This window comes from Phyllostomus discolor, chromosome 1 (assembly GCF_004126475.2).
Source record: "Phyllostomus discolor isolate MPI-MPIP mPhyDis1 chromosome 1, mPhyDis1.pri.v3, whole genome shotgun sequence".
Classification (NCBI taxonomy): Eukaryota; Metazoa; Chordata; class Mammalia; order Chiroptera; family Phyllostomidae; genus Phyllostomus; species Phyllostomus discolor.
The window spans coordinates 91,865,395-91,881,465 of record NC_040903.2 but is presented as its reverse complement, the minus strand read 5'-3'; the positions used below and the strand labels follow the sequence as shown (position 1 = coordinate 91,881,465).

General features: G+C 37.2%; 3 pseudogenes; 2 read left to right on the top strand and 1 right to left on the bottom strand.

Moving 5' to 3' along the window:
- Positions 1-3,964: 3,964 nt before the first annotated feature.
- Positions 3,965-5,339, top strand: LOC114492609 (annotated as a pseudogene).
- A 4,250-nt stretch (positions 5,340-9,589) lies between these two features.
- Positions 9,590-9,771, bottom strand: LOC114493518 (annotated as a pseudogene).
- Positions 9,772-11,370: 1,599 nt separating this feature from the next.
- Positions 11,371-15,163, top strand: LOC114491982 (annotated as a pseudogene).
- The last annotated feature ends 908 nt before the right edge of the window (positions 15,164-16,071 follow it).

Here is a 16,071-nt window from a genome sequence, read left to right as displayed (position 1 = left end):
CAAAATGAAAAGGCAACCAACTGAATGGGAGAAATTATGTGAAAATCCTTTGTCTAATAAGGGACTTGATATATCCAAAATATATAAAGAACTCATATAACTCAATAGTAAAACAAAAACAAAAACTAATCTGATTTAAAAATGGGTAGAAGATCTGAATAGACATTTTTCCAAAGAGGACATACACATGGCCAACATGACCACAAAGATGCTTAATCAGACTTCCAGACACAGTGGAGGCATAGGTAGACACACTATGCATCCTCGCACGGCCAAGATACAGACAACAACAGTTTAGAAACAGAATAACAACCAAAACTGACAGAAAATTGATCTGAATGGAAGTCGGACAACCAAGAAAATAGAGGTGTTCATCCAGACTGATAGGAGGGGTGGAGTTGGGCAGCTGGGCTCGGGTCATGGTGTGGAAAGCAGAGAGCGTTGGGACCAGGCGTGTGAGGCATCTGGGCATGCAAGACCCCAGCAGGTGGACCCTGAATGTGCAAGCAGCAGTTGGCAGACCCCAGCTGAGGAGTGGCAACAGGCAGACCCAGCGAGGTGGCGATTGTGAAGCAAGGCACTGTGAGCAACCCAGGATCCCAGCGCTGGGAAATAGAGCCTTGGGGCACTGATTGAGGACACCTGTGGAGATTGAGGAGCAGGGAGGGACTCCCAGCCTCTCAGTAGAGGTCCTTGGAGGGTCCCACAGTGTGCACAAGCCCATCCACATGCGAATTGACACCAGAGGGGTCCAGTTTGCTCGGGGAAGCAGTAGGAAGTCCAGGAAGCTCAGGAAGTCCCAAAGCAGTTGGATCCTAGAAGGAATACACCAAAGCACATCATAATTACATTAACCAAGGTAAAATGAAGGAGAGAATCCTAGAAGCAGCAAGAGACAAGGAGACAGTAACCTACAAAGGAGTTCCCATCAGACTGTCAGCTGATTTCTCAAAAGAGATTTTACAGGCAAGAAGGGGCTGGAAAGAAATATTCCAAGTCATGAAAGGCAAGGACCTACATCCAAGATTGCTCTATCCAGCAAAGCTTTCATTTAGCATGGAAGGGCAGATAAAGTGCTTCTCAGACAAGGTCAAGTTAAAGGAGTTCATCATCACCAAGCCTTTATTTTATGAAACGTTAAAGGGACTTATCTAAGAAAAAGAAGATAAAAAACATGTATAGTAAAAGGACAGCAAACTCACAATTATTAACAACCACACCTAAAACAAAAAGAAAAACAAACTTAGCAAACAACTAGAACAAGAACAGAACCCCAGAAATGGAGATCACATGGAAGGTTAGCAACAGGGGAGTGGGAGGGGAAGAGGGGGGGAAGCTACAGAGAATAAGCAGCATAGATGTTAGGTAGAAAATAGACAGGGGGAGGGCAAGAATCGTATGGGAAATGGAGGAACTAAAGAACTTATGACACATGGACATGAACTAAAGGGGGGCAATGTGGGTGGGAGAGGGTGTGCAGGGTGGAGGGGAATGAAGAGGGGAAATGGGACAACTGTAATAGTATAATCAATAAAATATATTTAAAAAAAGAAAACAGGAATCAATAGAGAAAATCAATAAAACCAATGTTGTTTCTTTGAGAAAATCAACAGAATCAGTAAAAATCTCACCAGCATGACTGAAAAAAGAGAGGATTTCATACCTTTAAAGATTATTATTATGAAAAATTTCACACATAAAATCTATGTAGAGATAACAGTATAATAAAGCCTATATATATCAATCACCCACTGAATATATGTCACATCTTTTTTCGCCTACACCATCCCTTAACTCCCCCACACTGGATTATGCTGAGGCACATCCAGACACCATATTATTTTATCAGTAAATATTTTAGTTTATGAATACCATTATCTCTTAAGTAAACCTGTATGTTCAGCATCATGATGCTAAGAAGGAATAAAATTTAATCTATAAACATCAAAATGTTCCCAATGGTTTCCCAGACTAAAAAACTGGCCAGATCAACTGCTTGAACCTCATGAAACGAGACAATGTCTCTACTTGCCAGAGGCAGAGATTCTGTCCCTTGCCCTCTGAGGAATTGACTTCAGGAAGTCCTAGTGTCTAGTCTTGATGAAGGATGGTAAACTGACCTTAGGTGCATGCTGACTGACAGTAAGCAGTCAGGCATGTCCTAGGCTTTGCACCTGGTAATGGAACCTAGTGAGCAGGCAGGCACACAGCTAGACTCTTCCCAATTCAACCACCCAGGATGCAAAGGTGACCTGATGGGATCCTTGGCTGGCTCTCTTTGTCAGCTAATGAACAACCATGGGCTAGAAAAACAACTTTAAATGACAATATGCTATGCTGTCTTCTGTTTGTGCAACTGACTCCATATGGATATGTTTCTGTACCCTCTGCAGCTAAATAAATTTTGTGTCTTTTTTAAAAAAAAGATGCTAATCACTAAGGAAATGTACATCCAAACCAAAATGGCATATTACACCTTATACCTGTTAGAAAGTCTACTATCGAAAAGACAAGAAATAAAATGTTGGTGTGGACATGGAGAAAAAATACCCCTTGTACACTATTGGTGGAAATGTAAATTAGCACATCTACAATGAAAAACAGAATGGAGATACCTCAAAAATTTTTAAAGTAGAACTACCATATGGTCCAGCAATTGCACTTGTAGATATTTATTCACAGTAAACTAAAGAACTAACTTGGAAAGATATGCACTTCCTGTACAATGCACCATTGTTTAATATAGCTAAGATATGGAAAGAAATTAAATGTCTATTGATGGATAAAGAAAGTGTGAGACAGATAGATGCACACACACATACACATACATAGTGGAATAGTGTTTAGCCATAAAAAGAATAAAATCTTGCCATTTGCAAAAATATGCATAGACCTTGAGGTCATTATGGTAGGTGAAATAAGTCAGAAACACAAGTTCTCTCTTATACATAGAATTAAAAATAACAGAAAAAAGTCCTGCTTGGCATAGCTCAGTGGATTGAGTGCGGGCTGCAAACCCAAGTGTCGCAGGTTCAATTCCCAGTCAGGGCACATGCCTAGGTGCAGGCCACGGCCCCCAGCAACTGCACATTGATGTTTCTTTCTCTCTCTTTCTCCTTCCCTTTCCTCTCTAAAAATAAATAAATAAAATCTTTTAAAAAATAATAACAGAAAAAAAACAAGTTCATAGATAGAACAAATTTATATTTCCTAGTGGTGAGAGTGAGGCTGGATGAATTGGGTAAAGGAGGTACAAATTTATTTTTGAAAAAAAAGTATGTACAGCCAGGGTGCATGCCTGGGTTGCAGGCCATAACCCCAGCAACCGCACATTGATGTTCCTCTCTCTCTCTATCTCCCTCCCTTACCTCTCTAAAAATAAAAAAATAAAATCTTAAAAAAAAAAGTATGTAAGGGCAACAAGGGGGAAGTTATTGATAACTCTTTTGATACATAAAGGATAGACATTAAATAAAGTTTAAAATAAAAAATTAATATAAATAATTAAACAATATGTAGACATATAAAGTTATTGTCTTGAAAATTCATTTTTCCCTGAAACAAATTTATCATGTTGTTTAAATTCATCTAATTTTATAACATTCTGAACATTAAAGAACACTTAAATGTTATGAAAATAGAGCACCAATAGTGAAAGAAAGGACATATATTGCTACCCATAAATTTAAAAATTTCTTCTAAAATACTCAAACATGTTACTGATATGTCAGTAATCTTCTCCATGAAACTTCTTTGTTTCAAATTCTGTAAGTTAAAAACATGTCTCCTCAAGAATATGTCAGAAGTCTTCTAAGATTTAGGAAATTTCTTACTAATATAGAGTGGTAAATATCACAATAATTTGGGCAGATTCACTTACATCGGCTGCCTAAGAGTCAAGCTGTAAGAAGCAACAACCTATCTTCCTCTTTGCCATCTGCTTGGCAACAGCAGAGCAACAATCATGCATGAGTGCATCTCCATCCACATTGGCCAGGCTAGTGTCCAGATCGATCATGTCTGCTGGGATCTCTACTTCCTGGAACATGGCATCCAGACTGATGGCCAGATGCCAAGTGACAAGACTGGTGTGGAGGAGATGACTCCTTCAACCTTCTTCACTGAGACAGGCACTGGCAAGCATGTGCCAAGGGCATTATTTACAGACCTGGAACCCACAGTCATTGCTGAAGTTTGCACTGGCACATACCACCACCTCTTCCACCCTGAGTAGCTGATCATAGGCAAGGAAGATGCTAACAATAACTATGCTCGTGGATGCTACATCATTATTAAGGAGATCATTGACCTCGTCCTGGACCAAATTCGGAAACTGGATGACCAGTGCACAGGTCTTCAGGTCTTCTTGGTGTTCCCCAGCTTTGGGGGCAGAACTGGTTCTGGACTCACCTCCCTGCTGATGGAGCATCTCTCTGTTGATTTTGGCAAGAAGTCCAAGCCAGAGTTTTCCACTTACTGCCCCTCCATCACCCCCATGTTTCCACAACTATAGTGGTGCCCTGAAACTCCATCCTCATCACCCACACCACCCTGGAGCACTCTGATTGTGCCTTCATGGTTGTCAATAAGGTCATCTATGACATTGTAACTGTTGTAGAAACCTCGGTACTGAGCACCCAATCTACACGAACCTGAATAGGCTGATAGCTCAAATTGTGTCTTCCATCACTGCTTCCCTCAAGTTTGGTAGAGCCCTGAATGTTGATCTGACCAAATGCCAGACCATCTGGTTGCCTTATCCCTGCATCCACATCCCTCTGGCCACATATGCCCATGTCATCTCTGCTGAGAAAGCCTACCACAAACAGCTTTCTGTAACAGAAAAAAAGCATGTGTCTCCAAAGCGTGCTTTGAGTCAGCAAACCAGATGGTGAAATGTGGCCCTTACCATGGTAAATAAGTGACTTGCTGTGTATTGTACCATGATGACATTGTTCCCAAAGATATCAATGCTGCCACTACCACCAAGACCAGGTATACCATCCAGTTTGTGGACTGGGGCCCCACAGGCTTCAAAGTCAGAATTAATTACCAGCCTCCCACTGTGGTGCCTGGTGGGAGACCTGGCCAAAGAACAGCAACAGCAAGCTGTGTGAATGCTGAGCAGCACCACAGCTATTGCTGAGGCCTGGGCTCACCTGGACCACAAGTTTGACCTGATGTACACCAAGTATGTCTTTGTCCACTGGTTCATGGGTGATGGCATGGAGGAAGGAGAGTTGGAGGCCTATGAGGACATGGCTGCCCTAGAGAAGGGTTATGAGGAGGTTGGTGTGGATTCTGCTGAAGGAGAGGGTGAGGAAGGAGGAGAAGGATGACAAAGTTAAACTGTCACAATAGTGTTGCTTTTGCAGAGAATCTTATTCTGGTTAAACATTGAAAAGTTGTGGTCTGTTGAGTTAGTTTGTATTGTAGCCATGTATACTCATAAACAATTACTGGCCTATGCTTTAAAACACAATGTTTTGTTACAGACCAACCAGTCCATTTCTCTGATGGGTTTTAATAAAGTATTCCCTGTCTTAAATGAAAAAAAAATACAGTTATTTGGGGTAAATCTCTTAAAGTGTACAGTATTTAGTATAGGCTAAAAACCAACTTATATTGCTAAACTGAATCCAAACAGCACTCACTAAACGTTAGCTACTCTCATTTTATAAATATCCAAGTTCCTTTCCTCCCACACTGTGTGGATGACTCTAAATTCCACTTTACATTTAGAAAGGATTCATGCTTTGTTCTTATAATCCCACAGCTTTTGGTGGCCTTATAATAGCATGCAGCTATACATAACTATTCCAAAATGATAATATAGCTTTGATGCCTAGAATAAACATGAGTTTAAAATGTCACCATGCATGTTAGTGTTCTTTTTGCTACCATTATTATTATTTCCACTTGTATCTGCTTTGAGTGGGTATAAATTATAGAAACACAGTTTTTGGCCAAATAAATGGAACAATTAGAGAGGGCTTCAAATTTCATTGTTCATCTCCTGAAGTAGTACATTGCTCTTCATTGAAAGCTTTGAACTGGAGTCTGAATTGTATTCTTCTGAATGAAAAATATAAATTGGAAATTCAATAGTTTTTAGAGAAGCAATTTTTGTTATCTTCAATTTTCCTTCTTTTTTATTGTTGTTCAAGTATAGTTTTCCCCACCACCACTTACCCCCACCTCAGCCATCCCCACTTCCCACCCTTGATCCCAACCCCCTTTGGCTTTGTCCATGTGTCCTTTATATCTTTTCCTTGAAAACCCTTCCCCCTTTTCTCCCCATTATCCCCTCCCACTTCCCCTCTGGTTAGTGTCAGTTTGTTCTTAATTTCAATGTCTCTGGTTATATTTTGCTTGCTTGTTTTATTGATTAGATTCCACTTATAGGTGAGATTATATGGTATTTGTCTTTCACCACCTGCCTTATTTCACTTAGCATAATGCTTTCCAGCTCTATCCACGCTGTCGCAAAGGGTAGGAGCTCCTTCTTTCTTTTTGCTACATTGTATTCCACTGTATAAATGTACCATAATTTTTTTATTCATTCATTTAATGATTATCACTTAGGTTGCTTCCAACACTTGTAAATTTTACTTCTATGAACATTGGGGTGCATAGGTTCTTTTGCATTGGTGTTTCAGGGTTTTTAGGGTATAATCCCAGTGATGGAATTAAAGAAGCAATTTTTGAAAATCAGCCAGTGTAAGATTCAACTGCTTAAAAATGTAGTTTCCAGTACTTTAGTTCCTGTAATTCTAAGTTAGAATAATTTAAAAAGAGTTAGGATTTTTACTGAGTAACTCAGATTAAGCTGACGCAGGTGGTCAAAGAACCACATCTTGGGATCTCCTGCCTCAAAGATTGTTTAGTTCAAACATCAATATGTGGATGAGAAAATGGAATACAGTGGTTCAGTGAATCTGATATCAGTTACATAGTTAATCAGTTGTTCACATGGGCTTTGAAGTGACATCTTTGGATCCCTAGTCTAGTGCTCCTATTTTGAAATGTCTTCAAATAAGTTGTATGAAGCATCTCTGTAATATTTTATTAATGTGCAGATAGTTTTAAATGGCAAAAATTTTAAGATTCTCAAATAAGACAAAAATTTTTATGTTTTTTTAAAAATCTGCAAAAACAAAAACTAAGCTTAAACTCTCCATGTTTTCTGTTCTCCTCAGAAACTGAATTAGTCTATAAACAGAATTTAATATTTACTTAACAAAGTTTTGCATAGTCATTACCATAAATCAGCCCCCATTCAAGAACTTTAATGATATTTTAAATATGAAACAAAATTATTAAACTGGCTTTCACATTAGCATCATTAATTTTATGTTGAAGGTGGAATCATTTTGCTGAAATTAAATTAATGCCCACAACATGGACATCGTGGTAACTGGTCTGGTGAACATCTTTTTGAATGTGCTTATTCTACAATGAATAGTAATATCTGTCTGACCTTTCTCATGTGTTTACCACATGCCAGACATATGTGTCACCTATAATTCAAGAAATGATATATCTGTATGACTTCTAGAAACTAATAAAAAGCAAATATATCAAATACTATATACCTAACTTTTAAAATATTTTCAACACTCTGAATTTTTAAGATTTTGTTTTTAAATTACAGACTTCTATATTACAGTGAATCATTTAATTGGGAGGAAAGTATGAACTCATAAAAAGTATATAAATAGAAATTAAAAATTGAAACTAAACCATTTAAACAATTAATTATATGGTCTTTGATGCAATTGTTATTTGGATATTTCCCCTTTAAATTTTTCCTTATTTTATTATTGATGTCAGAGTCTCTAATTTATTTTTATTGACTTGCTTTTAAGCAAAATATGTTTTGAAGAAAATGCTGTGACTATGTCTATAACTTAAAACTACCAGTATTTATTCTTAACTTTTACATAAAAGTTTTTATTTCAGATGCTTTTAATCCTTTTTTGCCATTTTCTGATTTGATAAGCAAAGCATCTGTGACTATATTAAACATTCAATTAATGTCTCTGATGTGCCTAACAATCAGCATTTTCAAACCAAAGTAGTAAGCTCCCTGTAAACTTGGTTCTCTACTGAAGTTAACATTACTGTCTTGCTAGACAAATCATAAGTTTGGAGTCATCCTCAATTCTTCCCCTACATGCCATGAATATCAAATTTATCACTAAACCAATCCCAATACTTCATAAAGCAGTATACTCTCCTCCATCTCCACTGCCTACCCTCTAGCCCAAATTACTCTTGCCTAAACTGATATGATAGTTTTTTTCTTAATTTGGTACCCTACATTCTTGGTACTTTCCAACCAGTTATCTAGTCTAAACCCATAGTAATATTTATTGAAATGCCAATAGAATCATAAAATCCCTTACTTAGATTACTTTTTTTAGGGCAAAAAGTAAATGCAACAATCCTACCCAAAACCTTTCCTTCCTCATCCTGTCTTCTGTGTTGTTCTCTGTGACCAGGCCATACTGGACTTCTCATGTCAGTGAAACTCACTGTACTTCCTTCTTCTTCCTAGAATCATCTCACTTTCTCCACTCCCTCCCATTGATTCATCATCACTTGGTTTGTGATATTCATTCTTGACTTCCTAAATGAGTTTAGTAATCAATGCCTCCTGGCACTTTTCTTTGTAGCAACATTCACAGTAACAATTTCATAATTGTATAAGGAAGTTCACTGACTAATTTGTGGTAACTCTGAACTATTATTTATCACTCCACTATTATGTCCTGAGGACTTTCAGTAGTAGATTTAGTAACAATTTTTACATATAGATTGTAGAATGGACAACATTCAATTCTGAATGCTGGAACATAACATGAGAAAGGATCATCTACAGAAATCTTACTCAACTTTCCCTAATTTTCCAGTATTACTTCTAACTGGAGGATGCTTCTCTGACTTGAAACTCTCAGTGGGCTCGTTATCTAAGCAATTCATTCAGAGCTGCCCATACAGTTTCATATATGGATGTGACTTGTACACAAACTTAAAGGACCTCACTGGATAGTACCTTCCAAGAAAGCAAAGGCTATTTATTACAGATCTTTTCTACGTACCTCTCAGTCCAGTGTTTAATACATAATACCTTGAAATTAATAAACTTATATGCACACAAAGACATACAAGGGAGAACCCCAAAATGGAATTATTTCTTGGAGCATGGATTCCTTATAGTACAAGGTCCCTCTGCTAGGTGAGTGTTCTAGGAACCCATCTGCATCATTGTACCAGCTGGTGGTGTTGTGAGAGGCTGCATTTGGCTTCAGTGAAGTTTTTTGGAAGGCTCTTTCAATGTGTTTGCCCATTTCATGATGGGTGATTTACAAGCATATCTGCCCACACAGCACTGAGTGTTCAGCAGTTTTTGACCAAAAACATCATAACTCCCCTGCCCCATCCTCTCTCTTCACCAGATCTTGCCTTGAGTAATTTTTTTTTTTCCCCTGGGTGAAAAGTCCTCAAACGGAAATGTTTTGCCATTGTAGAAAAGGTGAAACAAAAAATAGTAGAAGCATTAAAAGGTATCAAAATCAACTAGTTCAAAAACAGTTTTGAGCCACCTATTGAGACAAAATATCTCAATAGGTGAATTATATCAAATGGAGAGTACTTTGAAGGTGATTGAAGTTTAAACATGTAAGAATAAATACACAATTTTTCAATTAGCAATAATCGCACCTCGGATAAACCTCATTGGCTACGATACTGCCACTGCACAAAGCTTGAATAAATACACAATTTTTAAAAATAAATTCTGGATTTTGGGGTCCCCCCTCATATACACACACACACACACACACACACACACACACATACTGGTTCATTACATACAAGTTTTAAAAACCCACTGGATTATTTTATATCTATCAGGTTTCTTCCATCACTTTCAAATTACCTGGAGAATTTTTTGCACCACAGATGAATCAGGTGTGCGGGCTTCCCTCTTTCACCTGAAAACTCAGTCTCTTTGTGCATGCATGGAGATAGGTCATTGTGCTTCAGTGACATGAGTGGTTAGTGGACATTATTATTTATTCCCCAAATGAGTACATTGTTCTGTTTTTCAAAAAGGAAATAAATTTTAATAAATGTTTACAAGTATTTTAAATATAAAATTAACTTCAATAATGTTATTCCTTATAATAAGTTAATTGTATGTAAAACAAGGTAGGTTGTGACAACAATGAGAAATAAAAAAGAAAATTAATAAATATAGTTTAGAAGGAGGATATTTATATACTAGTAGTTTAGAAGTTAACATTAAATTGGCTTTCAGGATTCTGCTATTGAGGGTTTCTATAAGTCATTCATTTTTATAACTTTCAGTTTGAGCTGGATTCTTACATTAAAGCAAAACTCAAATCATTTTTATATCCTGTGCCTCTAGAAAAAAATCTTACAATAAAAAAAGAAAATGTGCTACAAGGCCTTTATTTCTATGTCCAAACTTGTATGGGAATTTCCTTGCTGAACATTTATAAATCAAGATAGATTTCTCCAGATGACCCTTAGTGACACTCTTTTAGCTGGTCTCTTCCCATTATTTTGTTATTCCTTCTCAGAACTGAAGCCAGCAGAATTTCTTATGTGTGTGTGTGTGTGTGTGTGTGTGTGTGTGTGTGTGTGTTAAAACATGCTAAGACAAAGTAGAAATATCCCAACTGCTTGCTCCCAGATAATACCTGTTCTTAGGAGATAAGACTGAATCAACTAACTTCTCGCTAATCATGATATACCACTCGCTCATCAATACTTGTCTCAGATACTTCCCCAGAGTCATCATAAAACCAAAAATGTTAAGTTATAAATTCTGTCTAATGCCAACCAGTTCTCTACTTGTCAAAAGCCACCTTAAAATTGACCAGTCTCACTGCTAAAGCCGTGTGTGTGTGTGTGTGTGTGTGTGTGTAACCCTAATGTACTCCTAAGACTATTCAAAGTGGAGTTCTAACTTATTGAACAAGTCTAATAAACTTAGCTTTGTTTGATAAACAAGTATTTTTGTTGTACTTTTGAAAAGCCAACCTTTGTTTGTAACATTTTTCTTATATTTCCTCTTTACATATGTCTCTAGTTTCAAATGCTCTACGGACATAATAACACCTCTTGCTTATTCACAGAATAATCCTGATGAACTTATGTCACATCTCTAAGCCTATGTCTTGATGAGAAAAATAAGATCTTTATAGAATTCTTCTGAGACTAAATAAGGCAATTTACAAAGAACATTAAGAACCTCATTTTTTAGTGTATTGACAAATGCATTACTCATAATAACTCCATAAATCATTATCTACATTTTATAGATGAAGAAATTGAGGCATGGAGAGGTAAAAGAGTTCTTTCAAGGTCACAGATATTTTAGCCAGCAGCACCAGCAACTAAACTCAAGGAGTCAGTTCCATAGCCCAAAGCCTAAAGCCTTGGCAAGTCATGCTGGCTTGCCTACTGGTTTAGTTCAATTCTGTCTTGATTATGGGCAAAAGTTTCTCCATGTACTCCCACTCTTAGTCATGTTATCCTAGATACTGTCACAATCATTTTTGTTGTGCAGAAAATGCTTAAAAAATTATTGTGAGTAATGCATAGTGTTAGTTTCCAGTGACCAGGGATCAGCTGAGGCTGCCCAGTCTCACTCCTTTTCTACAGTCCTAACTTTAGCTAGCTTTAACTTTGGTAGGGGAAAATAACTCATCAGGCTTGCCTGGAGACTTATCATAGTATTCCACTGACATTTGTCCTAAAATTGGTTGGTTTTGTCCACAAAGATAGAAGCTTATGGAGGGAAATAGCCTTTTACTTTCAAGTGAAAAAAAGAAAAAAAACACACAGAGAAAAACTAAATTAATCTTTGAAATTTGTCTTGAATATGCTAATAGTGATCATAACAGCAGGATCATTAGAGTTAGCAAGACTACTAGTTATAATAATAGTAGTAACAACAGCAATATTCAATAGTCTTATCACTCACCTATTGAATTAACATATATATATATATTGACTAATTGCTATGTCCATGGCATTGTGCTGTGTCTTGGGGTTCCATACTAAGAACCCAATATTTCTTCATTGGCCCTTTCCTTTTTCCATGTTTCTTATATTTCTAAGGTTCACCTATTACATTTTTGATAGAAGCCCAAATCATTCCCTCCAACCCTCATCTTTTGTCTGTACATCAAAAGCAAATACTTATTACTTTAAAAGATTTTATTGATTTACTAGAGAGAGGGGAAAGGAGGGAGAAAAAGAGGGAAATAAACACTGATTGGTTGCCTCTCCCACTCCTCCAGCTGGAGACCTGGCCTACAACATAGGCATGTGCTCTGACCCAGAATAGAACGGGCAACATTTTGGTTTGCAGGCCAGCACTCAACCCACCGAGCCACACCTGCCAGGGTGCAAGCACTTTATTACTGAAGTATGTATTTCTTTCCAAGAATGGGTTAGAGACTCAAATGTGTAGAAAAGAAAATATCGTCTCCCAAATCTACTGTCTAACTAAACAGATTGCATTGTGTTTCTTTCAGTTGCTCCTTTTATAGCTAACCACTAAGTTTATGATTAGTCTAGAATCTAAAATTGCCTTTCCTGTTGTCAGATGTCCTCTCGCACAGCTGGCCTATTAACATCTTATTTTTCTTGTACATTACCACATGCACCATACTTTTTCCCCATGCTTCTGTTACTTTCACTCTGAACATAACAACACTGAAGACAGGGATCCATTTTTACTACATTATAAGCAAAATGTCAATCTTTATAACTAACAACTGTTTTTCAGCATGTTTAGAAACATTAAATTAACTCAAAGAAATAACAGCTTCCAGTGTTATTCGATAGAGTTGGAAAAGCAGAGCCTTATTTCTTCATTTTCATATGCTAAAACTCTTAAGACGAATGTGTTCACTTAATCTCTCAATTGTTTCATCTGCAAGAATACTTGCATTTTATTAGAATTTCATGATAACTAAATGATTAATTATGACAAGGTGTGTTATACTTATAAAGGTGTTTCTTAAATGGCTAGCACAGTTTGTGTGTTTTTACATGTATTACCTCATTCCACTATTACAAGAATATTATTATGTAAGTGTTACTACTTTATTAAACCACTTTTCCAGAAGAAAATTTTTAAAAAACTAAATGAAAGTGAGGATCTGGAAATTTGAAGTCAAGTGTTACTGATTGAAAATCCCAAACACTTTCCAGTTTCTCTTTTTCTTGCCTTCTTGTTAAATACAATTCTTCCTTCTGACATACATGATCCATATAATTTTTTCCCATGAGCTACTGCAAGCAGAAAACAAGCCTGCCAAACATATGCTCTATTTCAGAAGCACGTTCTATTTGCTCTGCTTGGAATCTAGATAGGTATATGACCAGGTGAAAATAGTGCCCCTGTATATCCTATTGTTTTGCATTAAAGAATAAAAACAATGTCACATGCATTGTTACTGTATTAAGCAGTATATTGCTGAGTGTCTCTTGGAAGACTTGTCACATGGTTCCTAGGAGCCACACATTTTCACTTGATGGTAGGACACTTTGAACATCTGTTTTTGTATAACTTATTTTTTGTATAACTTATGCTTTTTGAAAAAAAGTGCAAAGTGCATCATATTTTTATGCCACCTTGAGAAGCCTATGACTCATTTGTTAAAGAAAAAACTATTCATGACTTTTGTTAAAGAACAGTAGGATAGACTTTATTCAGGACCATTGTAAAAAGTGTAGGGACCACTACAATGAAGTTTTGTAATCAGAGAAGGTTATTGGGTTCAACTTTAAATACAAGAAAAAGTGGAGATTTGTAGCCTAGATGCAAGGTGAGACACAGTGGATAAAAAAATTACTAAGAGGAAACCTCAGGGACAAAGGGAGATTCTGACTAAACCGACTTTCCAGCATTCTTGCTGAAGACTTGCCAGGTAATCAGACATCACATGGGGGACGACTGAGGAGGAGAAAGCCGGTCAGATAGCAGAGGAGATCAGATATTGGGAATATGGAATTATGTACAAACCAATTTAAGAGGCTTTCTGTTATAATGAAACAATGCAGAGACAAACCAGGAAGCTCCCATGCAAGGGTCTTGTTGAGACAACAGTTCAATTGTGAAAAGTAGTTTGGGCAAGAAGAGAGTATTTGACACATTTTAAAAGTAACAGTTTCTTTGTACAGATTTTATCAACACAAATTTTCTGAGGTGGAAGGTGCAGTAATGGTGAATGTAAATGGGGTTTATGTCAGCCAGCTAGAATTCAACACTATTGAAGGCACAATAATTTTTAGTGAGTTGTGCAGAAGATGTATTCCTTCTATAAACAAACTCATCTGAATTGGCAAGAATGAATGTGCGGTTGTCATTAAAGTGGACAAAGTAAAAGGATACATTGATTTGTCGAAAAGAAGAATTTCTCCATAGAAAGCAATCGAATGTGAAGATAAATTCACCAAATCCAAAACTGTTTCCAGCACTCTTCATCATGTTGCTAAGGTATTATAAAGACTCTAAGGACAAGCCTCTGGAAAGCCTGTTCCAGAGGACTGCTTGAGTCTTTGATGACAAGTACAAGAGCCCAATATCATGTTTATGATGAATTTAAGTATGCAGTCTCAGACCCATCTATTTTGGATAGTTTAAATTTGAATGCATGAATGGGAAGTACTCATTAACAACATTAACAGGCATTTGACCCCACAGGCTGTCAAAAATTTGAGCAGATATTGAAGTTGTTTGTTATGGTTATGAAAGCATGGATGCCATAAAAAAAAGGCCTGGGAGCAGGAGTAAATTGTTCCTCAGAAACCATGCCCATCGAGATTAATTTAATAGCATCTCCTCGGTCTGTGATGACTACGCAGCCCTGGAGAGGACAGAGGCCTCTCTTTTCTCAGTCAAGCTGTGGCTGTTATAAGAGAAAAGATTGAAGAAAAGAAGGGTGTCTTCAAGGTTCAAATGGAGCCCAAAGTGGTCATTACAGATGAAACTGAACTTGCAAGGCAGCTGGAGAGGCTTAAGAGAGGAAACGCAGCAGTGGATGGAGATGGCCATAGGGAAGAAATAAAAGCCAAAGCCAAAGATTATCTTTGTGGGAAACAGGGTCCTGTTTAAGGAACACAAAACAGCCCTCCCGGCTATAAAACCTAGACTTAAATGTTTTCAAGTATTGAAAACTTCAAAGATAAATAGCTTTTATTTCCAAGTATTTAAATATTCTAACAGACCAAAACATGAAATACCCTCCTAAAATATCAGCTGTTTTCACCCAATGGCTCCAACACATTGAGCATGTTTTAAAGGAGTGGACTAGTTTGATTGGAGACAAATGTTTAAGCTAAAAAAAAAGTAATAAAATTGGGATTTCCATTTCTGATGTCTCCAGATTTACATCTGTTTCTAGTTCAGTGCCTCCTTGTAGTTTACCATGGGCACCCAAAACAAATAGTCTCAACCTTTCTACATAAATATATCAAGCGAACATTGAATAAATTTCTGGGATTTTTTTTTAAGTAACAGTCTCTTTTACAAAGGAAAAATGATACCTCTTCCCAAGGTGAGCCATCCATTTCCAGAGTGTTAATCTGTCCCCTCTGACATCTGACCCAGGCTGAAGGAACCAGATTCTTCCTCCAAGAATTTGAAATAGGGAGCTGAGAAACAGTGGAGCAAGTAGTGATGCTCAAAGTATTGTCTCAGGCAGAAAAGGTCTGCCAAATATTTGTTATTAGCACTTAATCAGGTAAGCATCAAAATTGAATAAGCATTTTGAAATTTCTATGGTGATTTGACAAAGTAAATTCATATCTGTTAAACCCAATAACTAAAAATGGGTTTGTATTTTTTTAAGATTTTATTTATTTATTTTTTAGAGAGGGAAGGGAAGGAGAAAGAGAGAGAGAAACATCAATGTGCGGTTGCTGGGGGCCATGGCCTGCAACCCAGGCATGTGCCCTGACTGGGAATAGAACCTGCAACACTTTGGTTTGCAGCCCATGCTCACTCCACTGAGCTACGCCAGC